Source organism: Pan troglodytes, chromosome 1, assembly GCF_028858775.2.
Source record: "Pan troglodytes isolate AG18354 chromosome 1, NHGRI_mPanTro3-v2.0_pri, whole genome shotgun sequence".
Classification (NCBI taxonomy): Eukaryota; Metazoa; Chordata; class Mammalia; order Primates; family Hominidae; genus Pan; species Pan troglodytes.
Genome location: NC_072398.2, coordinates 100,390,026 through 100,396,192, shown reverse-complemented (window position 1 = coordinate 100,396,192; position 6,167 = coordinate 100,390,026).

The window sequence follows — 6,167 nt, the reverse complement described above, 5'->3', positions numbered from 1 at the left end:
CTCAAAAAAAAAAAAAAAAAAAAAAACCTTAAAATCTTCACTAAAAAACTGTTAGATCTAAGAAATTTAGTAAACTTGCAAGATATGAAATCAACATTAAAAAATCAGTACCATTTTTATGTACTAACAAGGAACTGTGTAAAACTATGTGAAAAAGAAATAAAAAAAAAATTCCATCTACAATAGCTACAAAATGTATACTCAGAAATAAATTCAATCAACAAGGTGTAATCTCTACATTAAGAGCTAAAAAAACTTTAAAAATTGAGGTCAAACAAATAAAAAACAAATAAATGAAAAGATGTTACTTATTCATGAGTTGGTGGAGTTAATACTGTTGGAAGTCTATATTGCATAAGATAATCTACAGACTTAATGTAATTCTTATCAAAACATCAATGACATACTTCACAAATATAAGATAAAAATTCTAAAATTTATATGATACCAAAAAGGCCCTGAAAATTCAAAGCAATCTAAGCAAAAAGAACAAAGCTACAAACATCACAGTACTTCACAATGTAATATGGCACAAAGCTATAGTAACCAAAACATTATGGCATGAACATAAAAACAGACACAAGGGCCAATGGAGCAAAATAGAGAGCCCAGAAATTCATGCAGTTACAGCTAATTGATTTTAGACAAAGGTGACAAAACACACAATGGAGGAAGACAGTCTCTTCAATAAAAAGTGTTGGGAAAACTGGAAATTCACAGAGAACAACAGAATAACACCTTCAGTTTAAACCATATGTAAAAATTAACTCACTATTCATTAAAAACTTAAATGTAAGACCTGAAACTCTGAAACTGCTACAAGAAAACATAGGGTGAAAGTCCCATGACGTTGGTCTCAGCAATGAGTTTTTCAATTTAACCTCAAAATTCCAGGGAACAGAAGTCAAAATAAACAAATAAGATTACGTCTAACTAAAGAAGCTTCTTCACAGCACCAGACACAATGAAATATTGAGACAATCTAGGAACGAAAGTATTTGCAAGTTATACTTCTGACAAAGGCTTAATATCTAAAATATGTAAGAAATACAACTGTACAACAAAAAGAAATAACTATTAAGAGTGAAAAAAAGACTTAAATAGACATTTCTTAAAAGAAGGCTTACATGTGGCCAACAGATACATGGAAAATTATCAATGTCAATAATCATTAGGGAATGGCAAATCAAAACCACTAGTAAATATCAACTCACTCTTGTTAAAGTGAGTTAAAAAGACAAAAGGCTGGGCGCGGTGGCTCACTCCTGTAATCCCAGCTCTTTGGGAGGCCGAGGCGGGTGGATCACCAGAGGTCAGGAGAACGAGACCATCCTGGCTAACACGGTGAAACCCCGTCTCTACTTAAAATTACAAAAGAATTAGCCGGGCATGGGGGCGGGCGCCTGTAGTCCCAGCTACTCGGGAGGCTGAGGCAGGAGATGGCATGAACCTTGGAGGTGGAGCTTGCAGTAAGCCGAGATCGCGCCACTGCACTCCAGCCTGGGCGACAGAGCGAGACACCGTCTCAAAAAAAAAAAAAAAAAAATATATATATATATATATATATATATATATAAATTAGCTGGGCATAGTGCAGTGTGCCTGTAATCCCAGCTACTCCGGAGGCTGCAGCAGGAGAATTGCTTGAAGCAAGGAGGCATAGGTTGCAGTGAGCCGAGATCTCCCCAATGCACTCTGGCCTGGGCGACAAAGAGAGACTCCGTCTCAAAAAAAAAAAAAAAAAAAAAAAAAAAACCATCTTGGCAAAAATGCAAAAATGTGGAGGAAAGGAAATGCACACACATGATTAGTGTCAATGTAAATGAGTATAGTCATTATGGAAAATAGAATGAAAATTTCTCAAAACCTTAAAGATGGAACTACCTTATGATACAAATATTTGAGATTTTGACCTAGATGACAGACTATAGGACCAACTATACCATTTAAATAGATGTAGAAAAGGGATTTGACAACGTTCAACATTGCTTGATGATTAAAACTCTCAATAAATTAGATATAGTACAAACGCACCTCAACCCAATAAAGGCCATGTATAACAAATGCATAGGTAAGATCATACTAAACAGAAAAAAAAAGCATTTTTTCTAAGAGAAAAAAACAAGACACTATTGTACATATATTCACATATTGTGTGTGTATATGTGTGTGTGTGTGTGTGTGTGTATATATATTTCTACAAAGCTCTTGCCTTACAGTCTTAGATGCTATACCTATTGACTATCTTTGGCAAAACCAACATCTGCTACTGGTTTTGTTCCGAATTCAACCCAGTTCCACACGTACTGAATGCACACTATGTACAGGAACTTGGTCATTCCACTGAAGATCATTTTCTTTGGAATTACTGTTTGATGAGAACGCCTAGGCTGCCAACTGCTCACTTCAGAATCCCTGCAGGAAAAGGTTTTGGGGACGCGCCAAGTGGACGGCCATTGAAAACCGTGGGAATGCAGCTGTAGCGATTCTCATGAATGCAGCTGGCCTGAAAAGTGTGGCGGCCAGATCAAGGGATGGCTCACAGTTCTGGAGGGTGACTCCTTTCTCAGCCAGCGCCTCAGCCTCCAGGACACCAGCACAGGCCACAGAGCGCCCCGCAGAACCCTGCTGCTCTGGGCTGCGCCTACTGTCCCCACTGGATGCCCGACTTCTTCCTGGAGTGTGGGCGTTCTGTTCTATTCCTTCTGGGAGGCGGCCGACAAGTTTTCTCCCAGCCTTCCCCAAATGCTTTTCTGGCCTGGGCAGGGCCAGAGATCTTTGCACATCCAGGGTATCTATGAAGCCAGGAGCCACACTGTAATGACAAGGAGGATGGCGAAGGGAGTGCAGATTGGGGAGGCAGAGGGGGAGTAGGAGGAGTAGGAGGAGGCAGCCTGAGGAAAAAAGGTCAGAAGGGACTGCCTTAGCCTGGGGCCATGGGGGTGGCCCGGGCAAGGCTGGCTGCTGCGGTGGGGAGGAGGGGTCCACGGTGTCACAAGTGGCCACCGTCCCCATCTCCAGCCATGGGTGACTGCGGGAGGATCCAAAAACTTTTGGAAAGCACTCACACCCTCAGTAAGAAGGAAACCGAAGAAGTGGCAGCTGGGGCGGCTATTCCAGGCTGTGGAGGGGTGATGCGGGACCGGCACCGAGTGCTGCTGGACCGTAGCCTGGAACTGCAGCCTGGACATGCAGCCTGAACCAAAGCCTGAACCTGCAGCCTGGACGGAAGCCTGAAGCCCAGCCTGTACCTGCGGCCTGGACCTCAACCTGGAGCTGCAGCCTGGACCGCAGGCTGGACCACAGCCTAAACCACAACCTTGCCCTACAGCCTGGACCTGCAGCCTGGACCTACTGCCTGGACCACAGCCTGGATTTCACCATGGCCCTGCAGCCTTGGCCTCAACCTGGGCCTGCAGCTTTGTTCCGTGGCACGGGTGACTGCGCATCCCACGCTGCCCACCCTCTTCTGCCTCCTCCTCCTCCCGCTGTGCAAAGGTTCGGGTGGCCTGATTTCTTTCCTGCTCCGGAAGAGTGCAGGAGCAGGGAGCAGGACATTGCCAGGAGACCTGCTCCAGTGCTGCAGCGGAGGAGGTGGCCATCTGGTTCTGCCTGAAGACACCCTGTCTTTTGAGGGGGCCTCCCATTCAAGTCCTATCTGGTCTCCACCACCCTCCACTTCTGGGGATGGAAAAGATGCAGCTTTGATTAGAGGGACGTGACCAGAGAGGTGCAAATCTCTGCCTTGAGGGACAGACATACTGACGGTCTAGGACCAGCGTCCGCGGAAGACAGTGAAACCGCCTGCCCGTGGACATGCACATGCGCAGCACCCAGACCTCGGCTGCAGAGCTGGCCTCGCCCTGGGTGTCTGATCTTGGCGCTGCTCAGGCAGCCTCCGCAGGAGCGCTGAGATTCAGCCAGACCTGGAGAGATCCTGGGCTCACACTGGCCGCTTGAGCCTTCAGCATCCATCTCCACTGGCCTTCAGAAGGCCCTGCCAGCCTCAGTGCGAGAGCCCAGGACCCTGGGATTCTCTCTGTGGAAGCCCCAGCTCACCACGCCCTGAATCGTCAGAGCTTCCTCTCAGTCCTTCCCTCATTGCCATGACGAGCTGCGCTGCAGCAGATACTGTGCGCTTCAATTTACAGTGTTCAAAGAAAGAGGTGCACGCGCCTCGCCAGGCACGCTGGTTTCCGTAGTCTCTTATCTGATTTCAGCTCATTGGTCACAGAGCTGTATCATTGTATTTGTACTTGTGAGATAACCCTCTTAGTAACGGCGTCTAACCTTTTTTTATATGTTGCTACATTCAATTTACTAGTACTTTTGAGATTATGTGTCTACATTCATAAGGGATATGGTCTATAGTTTTATTTCTTTCTTATGCTTTTGTGTGGCTTTGTTATCTGGATAATACTGACTTCATAAATTGATAAGTTGTTTTCTTTTCTTCTATTTTTAAATTTGTTTTTAGGAAAAATATAATTGCATATATTTACATGCACAATATGTTTTGCAATGTGGTTTCATTGTGGAATAGCTAAATCAAACTAGGTAACATATACATTATTTCTCACACTTATCTTCTTATGGTGAGAATACTTAAAATCTGCTCTCTCAGTGATATTCAAGACTATGAACACTTGTTATTAACTATGGTCATCACGTTATACAATAGATTCTGAATTTACTCTTCCTAAGTTAGGTACCCCTTGGTCAACATTTCTGAGACCTCACCCTGGCCCCTGTTAAATACCATTCTATGCTCTCATTCATATTTTTGGAGTGATAATGGAGCGTTGGTATTAATTCTTCACTCTATGTTTGGCAGAGCTCACCAGTGAAGACAACTGTGTCTGGGCCTTTCTTCATGGGAAGACTCTTAATTAATTTAATATCTTTATTTGAATATATTTCATTTCTTAACATATGTCTATCAATACATTTGTTCTTCAGTTTACTTTTATGATCTGTTTCTACCTAGGAATTTATTTCTAAGTTTTGGTCTTCTATGTTTGTAGATTTTTGTGGTGGTTTAAATGAAGAAAGGGAAAATTTAAAAATAAAATAAAAATGAGGGTTTTGACAATCCAAGATGACTCAATGTCTCTCAGGGTCCTATTTTGTAGGGTAGAGATTACTGTACCTTCTGTACTGAATGTTTATTGTTTGAGATAAATATAGTATAGAATCTAAAGTAAAAGTGTCTACTCAGGTTCTTTGCTCATTTTTAAATCAGTTTATAAGGTCTTGGGGGGGGTTGTTTGTTGCTATGGAGTTATGTAAGTTCTTTATATATTTTGATATTAACCCTTATTATATATATGGCTAGCAAGTATTTAAATCCATATGCCGTTTTTTTTATTTCATTGACTGGTATTTTTGCTATGCAGAAACTTTCCAGTTTGGTATAGTTCTACTTGCTTATTTTTGCTTTTGATGTCTGCGCTGTTAATGTCCTATCCAGAAATGTATTGTCTAGCCCAATATCAAGGAGATTTTTCTCCAATGTTTTATTCTAGGAGTTTTACACTTTCAGGTTAAATCACAATGGGATATCATCACACATCTGTTAGAATGGTGGTTGAAAAAAGACAAGAGATATCAAATGTTGGTGAGCATGTGGAGAAAAGCCCTTGCACACTGCTCATGGGAATGTAAATTCAACCATTTGCACAGAGAGAGAGAAGCCAGAAATCTAATTGGCAAGAAATTACCCTTTTGCCAGCATAACAGACTTCTGGGTTCCATTTCCCTGAGCAGCCCTAGTGATCCAACTTGTGGCACCATCATGCTGGGGGCCAACCTGAATCATAAAGGAAAATTATTTATTGTTTTTCATCCTGGTCAGAGCAAAATACATGTAATAAAACATAAACATTAGCCACTCTGCTTAGCGCCCAATATCAAACTGGCAAGCCTTCAATTTGCCCCCAGGTGGGCCTCCTCATCTTCAATCCAACCTCTGACTTGGAGTTTCAACATGTGGTCTCTGGGAAAAATGGTCACCATGAGTAATAGAAAAGTTAGAAAAGGTAAAAGAGAGAGAAAAGCATTGCCTGTGTCAGGGTGGGGAAGACGAAATGATCAGGGAGGCCAGAGAAAGACTCACCCACTGCAGCAACACTCAAAAGTTCAGGCAGCTGCGGCTGGTGTCTGGAAGG